This window comes from Lathamus discolor, chromosome 1 (assembly GCF_037157495.1).
Source record: "Lathamus discolor isolate bLatDis1 chromosome 1, bLatDis1.hap1, whole genome shotgun sequence".
Classification (NCBI taxonomy): domain Eukaryota; kingdom Metazoa; phylum Chordata; class Aves; order Psittaciformes; family Psittacidae; genus Lathamus; species Lathamus discolor.
In genome coordinates, this window is record NC_088884.1 from 88,058,752 (window position 1) to 88,080,195 (window position 21,444).

Consider the following 21,444-nt stretch of genomic DNA (forward strand, 5'->3'; position numbering starts at 1 on the left):
GCTTTGGAAGGGCAGCCAGGGAAAGTTTGCTGAGGTTTTTTCTGCTAGAGGGAGCCAGACAGGGACTTTTCATCAGCAAATGTAGCAATAGGACAAGAAGTGATGGATTTTTTTTTTTTTTTTTTTTTTTTGGTTACTGAAACAGAGGAAGTTCAGGTTAGATCTAAGGAAGAAGTTCTTTACTGTGGGGGTGGAGAGGCACTGGAACAAGATGGCCAAAGAACTGGTAAAAGCTCCTTCCCTGGCAGTGTTCAAGGCCAGGTTGGGCAGAGCTGTGGGTGACATGGTCTAGTGTGAGGCATCTCTGCCCATGGCAGGGGCCTGGAACTTGGTGATCTTAAGGTCATTTCCAACCCTGACTATTCTGCAATTCTATGAAAAGCTCAAGAATGAAATACCAGATGAGCCTGTGCCATGCAAAATGAGATTTTGTATAAGGGTGGAATGAGAATGCAACAGAATGACAAAGATAGGAAGAAAAAAGGAGGTCTTTGCTTAATTTTTGTTTTCTTTTCCAAGTGGTATTGAGGCTTCTAGAAAAGGGTTCCTCAGCACCAAGGCTTCTTAGACAGCCGAGGCTGATGGCACTGACAGAGACAGCAGCTTCCTCCATCAGTTTGCAGTGTTCACAGTCTGCAGCCCCTGTTAAGAAGTGTGTTGTCATTGCAGTTTTAAGGCATTTCTTCAGGCCCAAGCTGTATTTGAGGCATCACTGAAGGAATGAATCACTCTGCTGCTAGAGGCAGTGACCTGGCTGAGGAAGTCTGTGTTGCCTCAGATCGCTTTGTGGAGTCAGCCACTGCACCCTGCCTTGATAAGTGACAGATGCTACTGGGCTAGGATGGTGTGTTGCTGCTTACAGGGCTGAATTTCCTGCAGAACTGGCCTGTCAGAGGATCAGGATCATCTTTCCTGGCTCAATTATCAGGCTCAGACTCCTTCTGTAATGGCATAATTAACAGAGTTGTAAGCTTCTGCTTCCTATTAGCTGCATGTGTCAAAAACTTGTCATTTCAAGAGGAGACCCTCTGTGTGGCTTTTAGGCATTAGCTTGGTAGGGGCACCAGCTCTGCAGGGCGAAGAGAGAAATGTTCAAGACTAGAACCTGCCTTTCTGAAGGACAGAGCACTTGCCCTGTGAATGATCCTGGCCAGTGGAACCACACTGCAGTTGCAGCCACCATGCAGGTGTACCTGGTTGCTAATGCTTGTCTAGGACTTGAATACCTCTCCTGGATTCAGCGCCTATTTTGAATTGAAGCATACGGGTGGCCTGCAGTTTACCTGGTATCAGCAAGGTCTGTTTAAAAGGGTGAGATGCAAGCCTGTGGAAGAGAATACTGTCCTTCCAAAACGCTGCTTTTAATGTTGGAAGGAAGTGTGTTGATGGCTAATACTTGAATTACATGGTGTCCGTGTCCTGCCTGTCTTGACAGGGTGCACAGTTGGTTAACAGTGCCCATGGTCACAAATAGCTGATTCAGCAACCTGAGTTGCAAGTGCATGGGACCAGCTAGTCTGATAGCCATCCAGCCACTGCAGAAGCTCTCAGAGCCTCCAGAGGCCTGGGGGCAGGCAGGTAGGTAGGAGAGGGTTTTCCTTCAGAGGTTTTCTCTTATTCTTTATAACCAAGAGTATGTTTTGCATAAGAATGCAGCAGGTTTTCTGGTCCTTCCCATGTGCTGTGGCAATCCACCTTCATTTGGTGCACAGTAAAAGGAACTGATTGGTACTCATGTGCCTTTGCATATGGTCTGAGTGGAAGTACCAGGTTGTGTCCAAAGAAACTGTTGTGAAAATGGTTATGTGCAAGTGCCTCTGGGCTTTAAGCAAAAAAACACCAACTAACCCACCAAAACAACAAAAAAAGCAGACACACACACACACACACCCTAAACATACGGCCCGCAGCAAAATTGTGTGGCTTTGACAGCATTTACACCTATTAAATAAGACAATTTGCTGTTGCAGATAAGTAACTTGATCATAGAGTCATAGAATGATTTGAGTTGGAGAGGACCTTAACATCATCCAGTTCCAACCCCCTGCCATTGGCAGGGACATCTCACACTAAACCATGTCACCCAAGGCTCTGTCCAACCTGGCCTTGAACACTGTCATGAACGGAGCATTTACCACTTCTTTGGGCAACCTATGCCAGTGCCTCACCACCCTCACAGTAAGGAACTTCTTCCTTACATCTAACCTGAAGGCAACATTTAATCCTCTCCAGCCTGTTACAGGTAGGGTCTTTGATAGCCCTGCTTGTTTCAGTAGCTGCTAGCATGGAACGAAACAGCTTCATGGCAGTATAGCAGCTGGATCCAGCCTCCAGGAACAGAAGCATGAAAAATGAAGAGGGGAAACGCTCTGGTTATTGCTTATGTTTCAGGGTGTCACTTTGGTGGTTCAAAGGTAACAGCGAGTAACTTGACCTGCCAACAGACTGAAAGTGCTGCTTGCACAGCTCAGTGCTCTGATGGTGTCAGCAGTGATGTGTGACTGCTCATACATGTTCTGTCATTAGCCTTGCTCCAAAGAGGGAAATGCCTGTAGAGGTCCCTGTTGTTCTATAAATGCAGGAAACCATCTGGGACTCCGTCTTTATGACCCAGTTAACAAACAAACTGAGGAAAAAAAAGTGCAGGTACTCATTAAAAGCTCAGTGTAAGTAGTCATTAATTATCATGACAGCAATAAAATCTTGTACTATGACTTAACTTCGGGCTGCTCTGACTCTCACTGAATGGAGCGCGAGAGCAGGCTGTGTCAGAAGCAGCTCTTGGTGAACTGCAGGAGGTGTCACAGCACAGCTGCCACCACTGCACAAGAGGGAAATGTTTGTTGTGCTGTGGCTGGAAGCCATGTTAGGGCAGGGCCATTGCTCTGGTTGCTGGGCAGAGGAAGTTCAGGCTAGATCTAAGGAAGAAGTTCAGTACTTGTGAGGGTGGTGAGGCACTGGCACAGGTTGCCCAAAGAACTGGTAAACACTTCATTGCTGGCAGTGTTCAAGGCCAGGTTGGACAGAGCTGTGGGTGACATGGTCTGGTGTGAGGCATCTCTGCCCATGGCAGGGGTTTGAAGCTGGATGATCTTAAGGTCCTTTTCCAACCCCAACCATTTGGTGGTTCTAAGAGCACACTCTCATGTGGCTGCTAGGGTTCAGCCTGAGTCTGATGTCTCAGTTCTGGCTGAGACTCTGTATGTTATCCCACTGCCTGTGTGGTCAGGCTGACCCTAAATGGGAGCTTAGGTAACTGCAGGAGACAAGGTGGATGCCTCTCTCCTGAGAGGCCAGTTGAAATGGTACAAGAGGAAATAAAGGCACAGCAAAGGTCAAGTTGCTTTGTCTAAGTTGCATGAAGTTAGGCATTTGTGCAGACCCCCCAACCTTTGGTCTACCCATCTGGGATCTAGATGAGTGCTTCTGTCCTGTTTGCAGATCAACTTTTGCCTTTATATTTAAGGGAAGCAGAAAAGGCCTAAGGCCTGGGAAGAGCCAAGGTGCTATTTGATGGGTTTAGAGGGCATCTTGTTAGTTGAGGATAGAATTGGTAGCACCAAAGTCTAAATCTTTTTATCCACCTTGCTGGGGCTTCAAATTGATAAATGTTTACGTGGAAAAAGAAGACAAAATGTAAGCAGTAAATGACACACAAAGATAAGTGCAATGCTCAGAAGACTTCTGTCAGAGAGATTTACCTGGAACTGATTTTTAAGGATTAGTCATGGTCAATGTCCTGCAGTCAAGTCCATGTGGAAGCAGCAGTTCACGTCACGTGGATGTTGTATTGCTGGTCTGAACTAGTAGTTAGGTTGTTGAGTCCAATTAAAATTCTATTAAAAAAACAAAACAACAAAAATAAACAGAAAATTTCACAGACAAATTAGGGTAAAAACTGGTTTAAATACTCATTCTCTGGAGCAATTCAAGATGAACTAAATCTGGGAGTCAAGGCATGTCTTGCATAGCCTTTTTGGGGGAGTTTCCCATATGATAGTTTGAGACTTTTTTGCTTTATTGGGGAATCAAGGCCTCTTGTGAAATTGAGCTGCAGCTCTGGGCTTAGTTTTCCAACTCAGAAATGTCAGAGGTATTAAAATAGAAGGGTTTGATTCCACGGCTGACATTGAGTCACTTAAACACTAATTTTTAATGAAAACTTCATGTTGAATTTCTCTGGTGAATGCTGACAAACAAGTTTCCTTGCAAAGATTCCCTAGTGACGTTTCCTTTAGCAGTATTTTGTTCTTTAATAAGCAAAAGTACAGTTTGTTGTGATTTGAATACATGACGCTCAAACATCAAGCTGGTTTCCTGATCATGACTGACCTCCATGCAGTGTGGTGTCATTGCCATTGGCTGATCAGAGGGGGGCTGATGGAGAGCCAGCCTGAGGTGGCCAATATGGACTAGGCAGGACATGTCCGTGAGCCCAGACTTGGGTGCCCAGACCTACTGCCTTAGAATTAAACTGCTTCTGGAAGCCCAGGCTTTGAAGTAGCTGTTGCTAGTGGCATCATTGATCTGCTATCACTTTCAGCTTCTCAAGACAAGGAGCCACTTTGTGACCCAAGGAGTGGTGTTGTTAGAGCTTTGTCACTGTGATATGGGTTATGCTCTTTGTTTTTTTTTCAGGTGGTTGTTCAGGAGGTTTTTTTGTTTGTTTAGGGGGGTGAGAATGCAAGAATCCTTCCTCTGTCTTCCACACTCGAGGCTGGTGTGCAAAGATATTTCTGTCTGACAAAAGCATAACTAGTGTTGAGACATGAGAGTACAGGGCCATGCTTTGCAAGAGCATCTGACTAACTGGGGCAAAGCTAATTTGTTTGACATCATTTCTGTACATAAGCCTTTGTCTGTTTGTATCCCATTGTTATGGCAAATCCCATGATGAACCACGTTTTATTGACTCCTGCCGGCTGTTTGACAGAGCCTGGCAGCAGATTTGACTCTGAGCACTGTTCCAGGAAGCTGGCTTAATAGATGCTAACACAGAATTGAAAGGCTGCGGGGCAACATACAGGCTTCAAAGGTTGCTGTGCCAGCTTTATGTAACAGGGAAGACATGAGCACCTTGCTGCATCTCTGCTTTGCCAGCCATGGAGGTGGGCAAAGCAGGTCAAGATGCATCACAGCAGGCAGGGACAGTGAGGGGGCACCTGGAGTCACAAGCCATGCCTTGTAGCCAGAACATACAGTATTTAGCTACCAGTTTGGTACCTTTTCCTCTCTTTTCTAGGCTACAGCATCACCTGTTCACGTGTGTTTAGTGGAGGCATGCTGTTGAGGAATTGAAACACAAGGAGGGCCCCCAAGTGGACCTCTCACTACAAGACAGACATTGAGGTGCTGGAGCAGGTCCAGAGAAGGGCAATGGAGCTGGTGAAGTCTGAAGCACAAGTCTGATGAGGAACGGCTGAGGGACCTGGAGAAATTTAGTTTGGAGAAGAGAAGGCTCAGGGTGACCTTATCGCTCTCCACAACTACCTGAAAGGAGGTTGTGGTGAGGGGGGGCAGTCTCTTCTCCCAAGTAATAAGTGATGGGACAAGAGGTAATGGCCTCAAGCTGTGCCAGGGGAGGTTCAGATTGGATATTAGGAACAGTTTCTTCACTGAGGGGGTGGTCAGACATTGGAGCAGGCTGCCCAGGGAATGGTGGAGTCGCTGTCACTGGAAGTGTTCACAAGCTGTGTAGATGAGGCCCTCAGTGACATGGTTTAGTGGTGGTCTTGGCAGTGCTGGGGGAATGGTTGGACTCAATGATCTTAAAGGTCTTTTCCAACCTGGTTGATTCTATAGTGCAATGATTCTAAGTGGCCTCATCTGTGTTTGTGGCTTTTGGAAACTCTTGGCATCTCAAGTGTAAGTATGTTGGTACAAGTCTTTGTAGGTTTGGCACAACATTTGGTGGACATTGGCAGCTTAATCTAAGTTTGACAAGCTGTTATACATGTGGGAAGGGGAGGGAAAGGAGCTGTTGGTGAGGGTGAGAAGGCAGATGCGCAACTTTACTTTGGAGTTGGACACTATGGCTACCCTGGTCAAGTGAAGAGGACTTAGGTATGTGTTACTCCCATCCTTGGCTGCTTTCAGTGACTACAGCCTTATTGAGGTTAGTAGCATTGGTCTGAGTGCTGAGGATTTCCTTAGCAATGGATAGTGCAGGCCTAGAAGAACAGCCACCCTGGTTTTATACTGTTACTTTTGTTATCCAGCAAGGGAAATAACTGAATGCACAATTCCCATGGGATTAGGCTATTGAGGCCTAATCTTTCTGTTCAACTTGAGGTCAGACTTGGGTCCACACACAGGAGCAAGTCCTTTGCTACCTGATGGCTGTAACAGAGTGTGGCTGTGAAACCTTCAAATAGGAGTTTCTGCTAATTTCTCTTGCTGCTTTATTCTCAGAGGCGCAGAACTGTGAATTTCAGGATGCTTGTGAACAAGAAGGTGGAGACCAGTTGAGTCTGGCAAAGGGCACTGTGCTTAATGAACCTGTAAAATCAGTCACTCAGAACCTGACCCTATAAAACAACTCAAAAGAAAAAAGATTATTTAAAAGCAAAACAAAGTTCAAGACCCTAAACTAGGTTTGGAGACAGTTGACTAGTTCCATGAATGGCACAGTGAGTCCTGTTGAAAGTCACAAAAGATGCGTATCTCCCTGCAGTGGCCTCCATTTCAGCTGTGAACTGGTTTCCTGTGTATGCTTTTGCAGTGGAACAGCTTGTACCCCCCGTGTGACCATGCGTAGCTTGATTAATATACACACAAAACAGCTCCTAACTTGCCTTGCTGTATTGTGGACCCACTTTATGTGAACACAGGTGCCAGCAGTGGAACTGGCTTTGGTCCTTGTGGTGCAAACTGTTGTTTCCGTAGTTGAAAGTAAGTGGAAGGAGATGATCCTCTCCCTCTACTCTGCTCTCGTGAGACCCCATTTGGAGCACTGTGTACAGTTCTGGTGTCCTCAGCATAAAAAGGACATGGAGCTGTTGGAGCAAGTCCAGAGGAGGCCATGAGGATGATCAGGGGCTGGGGCACCTCCCATACAAAGACAGGCTGAGAAAGTTGGGGCTGTTCAGCCTGGAGAAGAGAAGCTGCGTGGAGACCTCATAGCAGCCTTCCAGTATCTGAAGGGGGCCTATAAGGATGCTGGAGAGGGACTCTTCATTAGGGACTGTAGAGGTGATGGGTTCAAACTGAAACAGGGGAAGGTCAGGTTACATGTAAAGAAGTTCTTTACTGATGGTGAGGCACTGGCAGAGGTTGCCCAAAGAAGTGGTGAATGCTCCATCCTTGGCAGTGTTCAAGGCCAGGTTGGACAGAGCTGTGGGTGACATGGTCTAGTGTGACCATGGCAGGGGGCTGGAACTAGATGATCTCAAGGTCCTTTCCAACCCAAATGATTCTATGATTCTATGATGGGCTAGTGCTGTAAAGGGTGTGGTTGAACAAGGGCACATCTGACTTCGCTGTGGCGGCCAAGAAAGCAGATAGTGAGCCCTGTCCCAGCAACGCCTGTGGCTGTGTGCTCTCCTAATAGGGTATCACTTGCATGAGCACCTGTGTGGGTCCAACAACTGGAGGTTAAAGCATGGGGTTTTTCCTGTTTTCCAGCTAAAAGTAGATTTGTAGCTCTCACTGCCCATGGATGACTCCTATAGTGTCTGGGTTCACTGGAGTGAACAGGCACCATGAAATTCCAGCAGGACTCCCAAGGGGCTGAAAGACAAGATATTCTCTTGCCTTTCCCCTTGCCTTGGTAATACTTCTCTTGCCTTTTTTGGTGGCACATTTACAACTTCTCATGTTCAAATACATCTGAAAATTCTTCCTCAGGCACTTTTCAGCCATCTCCTGAATTTCTTCCTCCATCACTAACTACTTTTTTCATCAAGATTACAGCAGCAAAAAAATGTTCTCTATGGGCTAGGTGCTCCCCTGTGCATGAAAAATGTGTGCATGAGCCAAGAGACACCAGGAGTTTCTTCCTGATTGTTCCCAAGAAGAATGAGGAGTGACACAGGTGAAGAGTATGACCTTACTGCGACACGTGCTCTGAGGCCTGCACAGAAATGGCCATGACGTCAAAGCAGCAGTAAGGAGTTTGGGGTAGGTGGGCAGAGTTTTATGGCCCTTCACATTCCTCTCTGACCCTTTCCTCTGGTCCAGGATGGTTCCTTTCAGGTTCAACTTTCCTTGCCTACCCAAAGTGGGTGTCCTGTCTTCCCACCAGCAGTGAGTAACTTGATGCAGAAAGAAACCATGTAGGTTTAGTCTTGTGCGGAGGCTCTTCCCCTGAACGAGGCATAATGGAGAGCTGCAGAGTAGCATTTTAACCCCATTTCTGAGTTTTCCCAAGGGCTGAGTTGCACCCTGCTGAGAAAAAAACTGCAAGAGGTCTCACAGAATTGGGAGGAAAGATCACAGAATCACAGAATCCCAAGGGTTGGAAGGGACCTCAAAAGATCATCTAGTCCAACCCCCCTGCAAGAGCAGGGTAACCTACAGTACATCACACAGGAACTTGTCCAGGCGGGCCTTGAATATCTCCAGTGTAGGAGACTCCACAACCCCCCTGGGCAACCTGTTCCAGTGCTCTGTCACTCTTACAGTAAAGAAGTTCTTCCTGATGTTAACGTGGAACTTCCTATGCTCCAGTTTACACCCATTGCCCCTTGTCCTATCACTGGATATCACTGAAAAAAGCCTAGCTCCATCATCCTGACACCTACCCTTTACATATTTGTAAACATTGACGAGGTCACCCCTCAGTCTCCTCTTCTCCAAGCTAAAGAGACCCAGCTCCCTCAGCCTCTCCTCATAAGGGAGATGTCCCACTCCCTTAATCATCTTTGTGGCTCTGCGCTGGACTCCTTCAAGCAATTCCCTGGAGCCTTCTGTCCTTGTTTTCCTCTCCTGTTAGTCAGGGTATGTTTGCACTGGTTTGACCGCCTCAGTTCATTTGGGCAGAGGGAAGATGCACCTGTATGGAGTATTCTGTAACCTTGTCCAATGCGTTCTTGTAATTCAGGTGCTCCATTAAAACTGCAGCCTGGAAGGACTTTAAAGAGGGTTGAAAATCATTCCGAGTAGGGTTTGTTTGATTGTGCTTCAAACTATTTAGCATTTGTGAAATGTTGGAATTGAATGCCTCCACTGTAGGCTTTTCAGGAGAATTAATCATAAAGCAGGGATTTGGGATTTTCTCAATTAGCTCTAGCCTAACTCCAGCCCTGCTGCAGGCTACAGTGAAACATCTGTTGAGTTCAGCAGATGCAGACTTAGGCTTCTTGCACCAGCTGAGTCCTTGGGTATTTAGATGTTTGTCTTGTGAGTGCCGTGGGTTTCTTAAACGTTCCCATTTGTTTATGGTGTTTTCTTTAGCAAGAAGTAGCCTGATATGTAATAAGAGTAAGGTAAGAGATACAAGCCAATGTGCTGTTCACTAGCAGCAGCTCATAAGTGTACTTTGCATATTACTAGAAGGGAAAAAAGAACCACCCTGGGTGGAGAAGAAAAGTTGGTGACACTTGACTGTATATGGGCACAGTTTAGTTAAAGCCTGTTGAAATCCCAGGCATTTTTCCATCAACTTTGTTAGGCTTTGAAGCAGCACAAATTAATGTTGTCCACTTTAAGCAGTGACTTCTGAAGTGACACCTGACAGTGGTGGGAATTTGACTTCATGTATTTTCACAAGGTTTTGGTATCAGCCATCCGTCAGTCCTTCGTGTCCACCTCTTCAGGACTGATTTTTCCATAAGTGAAGCGAATTAAAGTGAGAGTGCTCCTCTCCTTCAGTACACCTAGTTGTGTCTGTTTGGATTGAAAGGAAACATGACACAGACACGAGCCAAATCCCCTTGTCTTCAAAACCTTTGAATACATTTAAGAATGAGCAAGTAACAAAGCAATGCTCATACTTCCTTCAGCAATTCAGGTGTGTGCTGCCACATGCAGAATTCCTGCTATGCAAAATATATTTTCTGTGATCAGTGTCTACTTGATGTAGAAGTAGATAATCAAATGTTGACAGAGGTGCCCTGTGTGTATGATAGAACATCACTGACTTTAATGTGCATACCATACCTTGTGCTGATGCAGAGCTGAGGCTGTAACTTCAATTTCAGGTGTTTGAACAGCAAGTTTCTCACAGAAATATCTTTGTTATCATAGAACTGGGGTTGATGCAGATCAGGACATGTACAGAAAGCCCTGCAGAAAACATCCCATTTCATAGAATCATAGAATAGTTACAGCTGGAAAGGACCTTAAGATCATCTACTTCCAACCCCCCTGCCATGGGCAGGGGCACCTCACACTAAACCACGTCACCCAGGGCTCTATCCAGCCTGGCCTTGAACACTGCCAGGGATGGAGCATTCACAACTTCCCTGAGGAACACATTCCAGTGCCTCACCGCCCTTACAGTAAAGAACTTCCTCCTTATATCCAATCTAAACTTCCCCTTGGATGAACTCAGAGGAAAACTAAAACCAAACCAGCAAACCCCAACTCCAGCTGTGTGGGGAGGGTTGGATCCATGTAGCCATGGAGCCCTGTATGAGTGTTTGGAGAGGGAGCTCTGCCACGGCACAGTGGCAGGTTTCTGTGAAAAAAGATGCAGATCAGGGCCTGCATAGTCGTGTGTAGTTTGGTCCTTTCCACAGGTTAAATTCCACACACCCCCCCCCCCCAGGTATATGGCCCTATGCAGAATGCAAAAATGATGATAGAAATAATACAAAAATTACAGTTCAATATGATATAATGCAAGTCATTGGCAAAGAAATCCCAGCAAAGCTTTCCATATATCATGAGGAATTCGGTGATACAAAATAAACTTGCATTGCTTCAGGAGGGCTGCTAGTTCAGGAGCTTGAGCTCAAACAGGGTCTGTCTCAAACTGCAGGCACAAGACATGACTAAAAGTTGATTTGGCCTGTGCCAGTGAAGCAGCAAAGGGAGAAAAGCGTGGGTTGATCTGCCAAGACCCTCATGCACAGGATCTAACATGTCCCAGCTTGTAGTTAGTAGGCCCAAGGAACAGAGTGGTCCCTTGTTTGAGTATAATGACCTGACACTTTTGTCACTCTTAAATCTCTTACCTTGCTCAGCCTTAAATTTCCATGCTCCCACACTGTAGATCGGAGCTGCAGTATCAGGGTAAGGAGTCAGGGAGGCAGCTGGCACTACTCTGACTCACCAGCCACAGAGGAAGCCATGTGTGAAAAGGCTCCATGATCTGGATCATGGGAGATGCTGATCCAAGCCTTTTATCTCTGCTCGTGCATTTGGTGAGTTGCAGACACTGCATGTGCCTTGGTGCTACCACCAGGGAAGTATCAGGATAGCCACAGGGATGTGTTGGGGTTAAGGTGTTTAATAGGTGCAGAATGTGTTAAACCAGTACCTAGTCCTTAAGTAACACTTTGCATCTGTAGATGGAAAACCAGTATCACCCTCAGCATGTGTTGTGGGAGAAGCAGGCAGCTGAAATCACACAGAGACTCCCCTGGCCCAGCACACTGCAGAGAAAGTGAAGGCTTTTCTCTCTTTTGCTTTTGCTGCTTGCCTCCTTGCCATCCGTAAACAACCTGGGGGGAGGAGGGAGTATCAGGTGTTACCGATATTCATAAAGTGGTTTTAGGAATGTCCTGCCTCTCTGGAGCTTTTATAACATACACTAATAGAGGCTTTTGGCAAGAGCAGTAACGCAAATTGCTCCCACCCTCCTTTAGCATGCTGTAAGCAGTGTCTATCCCAGCAGCCATGTGACTGAAAATCTGAATACGCTGAGCTGCCTGGTGAGCTGGGAATGCCCTTGTGAAACACCCCAGCCTCTGTGTCCAGCACGGAACTATTGGCTTCCGCCCTCCCATCCTCCGTTTGCCCATGATCTTTGCCAATTTGCACAGTTCTCCTTAGCTGCTGCTATTTGAGCAGCTGGGGGATGTTCTGTCGCTGGGGTTGCACTTCCTTGCACCGTGGTTGCCTCTAAGCCTTCATTTCCTTTGCTATTGAGGGCTTGCATCAGACTTTCAGGCACTATTGAACAAAGATATTTGTGTTTATCTGCCTACCTGGTAAGGGAAAGGTAAGCAATTTTTTTGCTTTAAATGCCTCTCATATCTCCCCAAGGGCATTTAGTTATCTCATTCCTTAGCTGTAGACACACTTGTAGCTGGTGTAAGTTACAGTTTCCTCCTGCTTTATCTGCAGAGCAATCTGAAGCCCAGCTGAGTTCATAGTGCAGTACAGTCATTTACCTTAGAACAAGTAGCGTCAGGACTTCACACCACTGCCTTGTCCTCATGGTTTTAAATTAAAGTTTATGAGGGTTTCATTCACAGGGAACACGTTTCACAGATGCAATTGTCTGTGTTCAGGTGTGGTAATGATGGATTTGGGGTGTGAACAACAGGCCCAACGTTTTCCACTTGTGGTGGCAGCAGGAATGACACCAGAGCAGTGTACCCCAACATGGGTACAGCCAGGGCAGCTCTTGCAGCCAGGGTAAAGGCTGCTCAGAGTGTGTCAGGAGCAGGATCTCCTGCCCTTTCCTTTCCCTCAAGAGACTGGCATAGGAGGAGAGGAGAAGAAAACGGGGTCCTGCCTATGAAGGTTTTGGTGACACTGGCACCACTGAGGTTATTGTGAGAATGAGGTTGAAATGAGATGTTCCAATTTTTTCTTGCTTGTGACACAGCATATGACTCATGTCCTTTCTACCAAAGTCTGGGAGTGTGTGTGCAGGGGGAGGAGATGTGGAATGGGAAGGTCACAAAGCGTAGGAAGGCTTATCTCAGTCTCCCAGGAGTAATTTGGAACTAGATGATCTTTAAGGTCCCTTCCAACGCAAACTATTCTATGATTCTAAGTCCAGTGCCTTGTTCTGATGTATCCTGAGGACTCTTGGGAACAGAAATCATTACAAGGCCACCACGTGCTAGTGTGTGTTTTGTGCCATGTAGTCTTGGCTTTATGCGCTGCTGCCATTCTGCCCAGTTGTTGTACAGGATGGTGATCAGGCAAAGCAGCAAATGAGGGTGATGGCTGTAGGGGACTGGATCTGGGAGATGGGAAAGGATGGAAATGTGCTAGTGACAGGAAGACATTGCTGGGAGATGAGCAATGCAGCATCCACCTGGGGGCAAGGGGAAGAGGAAGTTTTAGAGTGGGCCTGGCGACTAGCCAATGAGGATTGCTACCTGTCACACATGCCACTAGAGGAGTGGGCTGGGGAAATACAAAGCAGCCACAATTCAGGGACGGAGACATAGGTGTCATGGCCCTTCTAAAGAGGCCAGGATAGTAAGCTGTTCCCTCTTTACTTTCAGAACCATCTTCAGTGAGGACGGTAAGCTGGACTGGCTCAGACAGACAGCTTTTACTGTAGTGCACAGCTTGACTGAATATCCTTATGAGAGATAGCACCTTAGGTAGAAGGCTGTGTATGTTTTCTGGTCAAGGGTATGACAGATAGGGATATAGGAGCTAGGGGAAACGAGCTTGACTCAGAGAAGCATTATCATCTATGGGGACAGTGTTAGGATCTGTGTAATGTGCAGACCCCAGGGTTTTGGTGAGAAACAGCTCTAAACTTCAAAGGGCACCAGGTAGCTGTGACAAGATGGTTTTTAGTTGTAACATGTTTGGAGACAGCAACAATATGTGAGGATTCCTTCACCTACCCAAACAGTATTTAAGGTTGGGTTAGCTATTTTTTCTTGAATGGTTTGCTCTCATCTGACCTGATGGTAGTACAGTTGTAGCCTGCAGGAGTTGCAGTTCCTTGGGGCAGCTGTTTTGAAGCTAAGGATGTACTGTCACTCTGCTTTGCACCAGTAGTGGGTTATTCCCATGTGGATTAGGAGTGACACAGCTTGGTGCTTCTACTTCTCCTACACCAAGGGTTCTTACTTTTGGTCTTCTTTTTGCTTCCAGGCTGGAGCTTCCCTGTGTGTGAAGTCCACTCCTCCAGCCCACAGAGCTAGCTCTGTCTCGTCAACTAAATATGGGCTAGCCAGGGTAGGTGTGCATTGCTTTTAATACAGTGTTTACCTTAGAGGAAAGTATTGGCTTATCTGTAACTCTGCTGAGAAGGTATGTCCTGAGGTTGACTGCTCAAATGTGAGACTTTAGTTTTAAGACTTCTTTTTGAAAGGTATTTTTAGATTTGTAGCAGGAAATTCTCTAATTTCATCAAAACACCCAATTTCACCACACAAAAGGAATACCCAAACAAATCTTTTATTTTCCTGTGTCTGTGTGTACACATGCATGTCACTGTCTTCAATTAGCTGGAGTGGAAGTTTATATGAAAGGGGAAAAAAAAACAAACCCTGCCTCTAGGTGAGATGTAGGAACAAGAATTGAGAGCAGTGTAATTTGCTTTATCTGCCTGAACGAGAATTACATAGCTCTTGGCTTATGGAAAGTGCTGACAACAATAATGTTTTATTTCTTTGATTTACAGTTCCCCTACAAACAATCTGTAGAAGCCATGAAGTAGAAGCCTTGGTACGTACAATTAGAGGTAACTGTTGTGGTCAGTGACAGTTGTGCAATGTTTCCAGTGAAGTTGGAGTAGAGGGACTTACTGCAGATGGGCATGCATCAAACTGGTCCGTTGTGAGCCTGCAAGTACAGCTGAGGGACTTCCAACAGGATATTTGCAAGTTGTTAATATCCTGTTTATGGAAACCCAAGTAAACAATTGAAGGCCATTGCCCAAAGGATGTTATTTGGATCTACGTAAATGACAATTCCAACATTTGCAATGCAGTGGGCCAGCAGCTCTTGATGAGATGTGATATGGTCATCAAAGCTCCCACAAATTGTCAAATGCACGCAGGACCACGTTGCATAAGAATGTTCTAGGGGAGAGGAGAGAGAAACTTGAATTAAGACCTCTTTTTTAGTTTAGTTAACCCATGTGCCCTATAAAGTAGTTGATTTGGAAAGATGGAAATTTGCTTTATACACAGTTGCCCTTCCTGGAAATTCGTCTCTGGTTCAGGGACGGGAATGTTACAGTAACAAAATGGGGGGAAGGATTTGAGGAGCTGGGATGGACAGACAAGAGCAGGGCCATGTTCTGCATGGATTCTGGCATGCTTCACCTCAGACAGGTCATCTCCTGTGTGAACTTAATGTTTTTTTGGTTGATGTCAGGCTGCCTGTGTGCTTGGTATGGGCAGGGTAGATTAATCTGGGTGTGGAGCTGGAACACCAGTGTGTTAGGTGTGAAGGGGTGACCTCTGCTGTAGGCATGCTGCAGCTCAGTGGCCAAAAGTGTCCCATCCTGAGCATCTAATGGGCAGCCTCTCTTTGGGCTCTCAAAAAAAAAAGGTTGTTTTCAGGGATTCCTATTCTTTTTGAAAGTCCTGTGGAGGTACTATCTTTACTGAGGAGTTTAGCTAGACTCAGAGACCTAACTTGTGGTTGGCAGCTTTGGCTACCTGACCTTATCCCCAGCCCTTTTTGTCATGTAGGAAGGATAGATTCTGGCTGCAGGAGCACTGATCAAGAACTGCCTACCCTAGCTTAGTACTGTTCTTAATTTGATAGCTGACACCAATCTAATTAAACCCAGCCCTGGCCTTTGTCCTGTTCTACTTGATTTATACGCATGCGCTCCGAGTGTCATGAAGGAAATCTGCATCTCTTAAATAACATCAAGCTGCAGGAACAGGGATGGGGGGGTGGATGTGAAGATAACATGTGGAGGAATTATCTGTGGAAGTGTCTCAGCTGCTGGCACCTCTCCTCCAGGGCATCCCGGTGGTGTCCACCTGTGCTGGAGATATCTGCCCTTCTTGGCCCCACATCTTTCCCTGGGGATCCCTTTTGGTACCTGTTGTGTAGATAAGCTGGCTAATCCATTTATTCAGTCCTTGACCTAGGAACCTAGGTGTCTGGGGAGGCTTGGATACCTGAGGTGATGTTCAGACCATGGCTGGGAGGAGAAGGTGACTAGAAGGTGATTTCACATAGTATTGGTCATTCCCAAATGAAACCCCAGAAGTTTCCGCATACCATGTGATTCATGGTTGGCTCTCGAGATGTGGTGGTACTGAATTCACTGGAGATCAAAGAATATGGAGTTTTATAGCAGGATGGGCCTGGACAGGGAAAACACAAAATGGGAACATCATGCTGAGTGTTGCAACCCCAAAGCATTCCTGGTCAGCCTCTTTTCTTTCTAGCTGCACCTTGGCAGAGAGGGAGCATGATATGAAGTGCCCAGCTCAGAGCTCATGTGAGCCAAGGGAGTGCCACAGCTTATCCCTGCTGGAGTTGCAGGGGAGCTTCACTGTGGACCACAGTGTCCTATTTAGAAATAAGAGTGTGGTGATGAATTGTCAACTGTGTTTATAGGTCCCCTGGGGCAGGCTGGCTCATCACCTTTGCGTGACAACAGCCAACACAATAAAGGCCTGATCATGACAGCCTTTTATTTTTTTGGTCACTTCAGTAATAGTAATGATTAACAGTAATTATCAGAACAGTAATGGGAGTGTCCCATAATGCTAGTGGATGGGGGAATTCCACTACGCACATCTGCTCCCATGCCTACTGCTAGTTACCAGGCCAAACAAATACACCGTGGATCCATGCCTCTTTCCTAGATTTGGTTTTTGGAATGGGTGCTGGCCAAGCTGGTTTCAGGTGGATTGCTGTTTACTCCATCATCCCTAATGACACATTGCTGGTGCAGAGGGTGCCCCAGCTCCTCGTGCAGGTGACAGGCACCACTGAGTTGCAGCCAAAATGTGGAGTCTGGGGCTGGCTACAAGGCCTGGAGCACAGGGTGAGTCACAGCTCTGCGCTGCTTCTCCCTTTCAGCGGGCCAAGCACAGCAATACTGAGGCTGGGAAATAGCCTGCAAGTCAGCCTTTCCTCTGCTCCTGCCCTGCTTTTATCCCCTCACCCCCTGCAGCAGTGCAAGGGGCAAAATAGCTTGCCAAAGGGTTGAAGCCACCATAGGTGATGCCTGTGTAGCCATGCTGCTGATGCCAAGGTTCCCAAATGGAGCAGGTAGGAGGGCTCAGCTGATCACGTGCAAGCATACATATTGTCTAGGCTTTAGCGCATGCCTTAGTACTGGCCCTGTTCTTGCCCAGGGGAGGTCTTCCCTTCCCGCTGACTGTGGCACTCATATACAGCATCTCTTCTTTTCTTCCCCATGCTAACACCAGCTCTCCAGAGGGAAGATACAGGAGAAGGGTGGAAGGTAGCAGTGGAGAGCCTGTAGCCAGGACTGACCAGTGTGGTGAATGCCTGACAGGAGCCGTTGAGTGCCTCCTGAGTCACACCAGTCCTCACAGTGGTGATTCTGTCTGTCATTTCACTGTCCTGTGATGGATGTTGCTCTCTGGGCAGAGCTGTTGAGTCGATGGGCTACATGGCCAGCCACCCAATCATGCTTTCAGTTATACTGGCCACCAGGCAGGGGTCTGAATGCTGCACCCATGTATACACACAGTGAACCATCAGAGAGGGCACTCTACATTTGCATGTGTTCGGTATCTCAGTGGTTAACTCTGGTCTTCCTGGAGAATGCAAACCCTGTTGAAGAGCTGACTTTATGAACTCACAGGAAGTGCTGATGGACAGAACAGCACACAGGACTAATGGGTAAAGGGGCAGTGGTCTCCCAGCTTGCTTGCAGCCTGCTATGTGCTGTGGGGTAAACCATATATCTTCTATCTTGCTCTTTCCCATATTCTTAATAAATCATGTGGAGCAAGGAGAAATTATTCCTAGATACATGGGCAGTAATAAGGGAAGGACTTGGTTCGATAACATCCTTTACAAGGGTGCAGATAAAATGCTTGCACAGGTTTATGTAGCAGCAAGTGAAGGCAGAAGCCGTGAAAAGACTCCACAAATGAAAAAAGCTCCAAACCCCTTGGAGGCTAAGAAATCACTTAGCATGGAGCACTGAGCTGTAATTAGGAAAGGGAAAACACTGGCTGAGCATTATGAAGCTCTTCCTGCCAGTGAGATGTGTTAAGCCATTCAGGAGTTACCCAGGGGAGAGTAGTGGAAATGTTATACTAGGCAGAAGAACGAAGCTTTAAAAACTGCCCCACAGGTAGCAGTGCAGCGTGAACAGGCAGATCTGTCCACCTTGTCATCTTCATCTTCTAAGACATCCCATCAAAATGGACAGGAATTAGCTGTTTGGGTTTTGGGGTGGGTTTTGGTTTTTTTTTCTTTCTTTTTTAATTTGCTAGTTAATGCTGACCCAAGAAGTTGGCTAAGAAATGGTTGAATTTGGTGTTGTCTGGTAGCTCTGACCTCCCGCTGCGTTTACTGGAAGAGGCATCAGCTGCTTTCAGCCTTGGGGTCAGTGTTCTGACCTCTCATAGTTTACAGGAGAGCCTGGCTGTTTAAGAACGTCTGACCTAATTCAGCCCTCACATACATGGCAGATCTGAAACCAAGTTTGGCTCAAGGTGTTTTTTCTTACTTCCTTTCCTCCAGACTACCTTATCTGTGTAGGCCAGTTAAATGTATTCCCTTCTTAGGGCATTTGTGCTCACGTGTGAGCCTCATGGTTTTTGCCACGTAGGATTTTCATTTTTCTGTAGCTCAAATGTAAATGCTGTCAAGTGAGCTGTGCTCCAACTAGCTGTCTGTTCTTTTGAGAGTACTTCTTGAGGATCTATCATGCTATGCAATGAAATCTCACTAGATATAAAAATTTCTTACACACACTGATGTATGCACTTGTGCTGGTCTCAAAAAATGCTGGCAGATTTTCCCAAGGATGTATGAAAATGCTGCTTTTTGTTACTTTGAGTATGTGTGACAGTACCAAGTGCCTCAGTCCTAGACTAAGAATGATTTTCTTCCAGTTTCAAAAATGCTTTCTAACAAAAACATGTTGATTTTGAAAATAGGTCTTATTCTTGACAGACAAAACCAATGCAGATCTATCCCCATGATGATACTGCATGAAACTAGATGCGAGGCCTACAGAAAGCAGCTAAAGTAAGTACTATTGTTATGTACACCTTTAGTTATGTACAAACACATACATAAAGTGGCTATGAACCCTTGTATTCTTCTACAGCACATCACCATGAGGAAAAGCATTTTCAAGCCCAGAAAAATGTACGTTTGAGCTGTATTTTCCCCTCTCTAAGTTGAAAAGGGTATGTTGTTCATAGAAAACCCTCTGTCATGAGTGATAGCTAAACTGATAGGCAAAGCTCAATCCGTACCCTTGAAATAATCACTGCTGCTCTGTCCAAAATGGAGAGATGAATGCTTGTGATAGTGAAAGAGGATTAAAAGCATAACATGGACTTGAGTTGAGTCTATGTGCTTTGTAAATGAAAATTTTCTTTCAAGACGGTTATTAAACCATTGCAAGGTAATAAAAGCAAGCAAGTCTTTTGCACAAGACATATTTCCTCATGTTCTTGTTAAGCTTTGTAAAGAGAAAGATCCTGACATGACAAAGCATTCTGGGGGCTCCTTGCCTCCACTGGTGTGATGCCAAGTGGCATAAAGCTATCCTTGACTTGACTTGGGTGTGCCAGTTCACCCCAGCTGCAATTGAGGCCAAAAGCTGGAGTGCACCCATCATGCTCTGTTGCCCAACCAGTGCTAACTCTTGGCACTGTACAGACACGTCCCTCTATTCTCAGATCTGTGGGATGCAATGAACATACCTCACAATGAACCCATGGGTGCAAGAAGGCACTACTTACTGTGAAGAGTCTCTTGGAAAACTGGCTCTGAAGGTGTGTACCAACCATATCCAAAGAGATGGCCTCCACATGAAGGAGAGGATGGTGAAAGCCGCAAGCAGGGATGCCAAATGCAGAACCACATACCATGAGGTAAAGAACATTGCAGAAAGATAAAGATGTGTCTATGATGCTTGTTTTTCATATATTCAAATCTGAAAGAGGAAATTCCAATGAATTTCTCCAGTTGTGTCAGCGTTACTTGGTATCTGTATACCGGTACAAGACTATAATTAAGTGCTCTCTTTCAGAAGATAAATCATGCAGCAATTTAAGGGTGAAATTAATTATAAAGTGGAAGTTCTACAGTGATGCTGCTTTTTAAGACATCTACATGCCCACACACAAAAATGCTTTACTAATCATTGCAATTCCTTTCTTTACTCATTCTGATCCCTGAAAGGGCAGATAATAAAATCCTTAATGAGGGGGATCAGCCCAAACTAAGGAAGCAACAAAACCAGTCATGTGGCATGAGAAAAAGCTGCCATCTCCAACCTTAAAGCAGGATGCTGATTGTGTGGATAAGCCATGAGCCTAATGCTAGAGGGGGGGAAAAGGGGACTCAGAAAGATTCCAACTGTATCATGTCCCACTTTATTGTGGGGGATGAACTTCTATATTCTACTTTCACACTGATCTTGATTCTGTTGCCAACTCTTATACCATTTAGCTAATGTGTAAGTGGTGCTGTCATACAGTTCTCTAGTGATATGTTGCCTTATTTCATATCAGCATCTCCACACTTATGTAGACCTAAGAAAACACTCCCAAAGTAAGAAGGAGTATGATTTTTAAGTGCCAGATCTATTCCAGCTCCCTGAATTAGCCTGTTCATTACTTGTAATTGCTTTCTGAACATGGAGTTGTAGTATATCATGTTCTGCAGTATCTTCTACAGTTAACTTATATGAATAACTACCTATAAAATGGAGAAACTATGGGTGCTTGACTAGCCAGCTATTAAACTGCACTTTGCTGTCAATACTGAGATTCCTTGCTGTGAGACAGGCTTATCAATCCTGCAGTAAATTGGGTGTCACCTTGCCTTTTTGATGATGGAAAGTGATAAGGCACAGGAAGGTTTTCCTTTAAAAGGAAAAGAAATAACCACCATTGAGCGGGTTGGTTAGACAAAACACACTTGATATTTCAGGCAGATGCATACAGTAGGGATTTGGGGGTGGAGTATCCCTCAGCTATCCAGTGGTGGGAGGTAAGTGCTGAACAAGGCCTTGCCTAACATAGTGACAGTGTGTGGGCTTCAACAAGATACTTAAAAGAAGTTGTTTAAAAAAATAGCCATAATTAGTCAACTGCTGTCAAGGTAACTAAAGATCTATTGCTACTCATGCTGTGACGAGGCCAAGGGCTGGAGGGGCAATGCAGCTTAAGCACCCACTGACCTTAGGGCCATCACAGGTGGTCCAGGTGTTGACATCCCTGTCAACTGCTGTGACCCTGGCAGCAGTTCATATATAGCGAGGGTCCCTTCAGATGTCAGGGGATGCAAGATGGGGGAGGGCAGCAAGTTGCTAGCTGCTCACCCTGAGGTGTTTCCCAACCTGGGTTTATGATGGCCAGCATCGCAGTGCAGTGGCCCACCCAGGCAGGAGCTGGCTCCAGGTACACGCTGCACTGGCAAAATCTCACACCAATATGCATT

At 45.9% G+C, this 21,444-nt stretch overlaps 1 long non-coding RNA gene across 1 annotated transcript; it reads left to right on the forward strand.

Moving 5' to 3' along the window:
- Positions 1 to 13,895: 13,895 nt before the first annotated feature.
- Positions 13,896 to 19,865, forward strand: LOC136007249 (uncharacterized). Its single transcript, XR_010609553.1, has 4 exons — positions 13,896 to 14,040; positions 14,489 to 14,532; positions 18,924 to 19,014; positions 19,677 to 19,865. It is a non-coding gene; the product is annotated as an uncharacterized LOC136007249 (long non-coding RNA).
- The last annotated feature ends 1,579 nt before the right edge of the window (positions 19,866 to 21,444 follow it).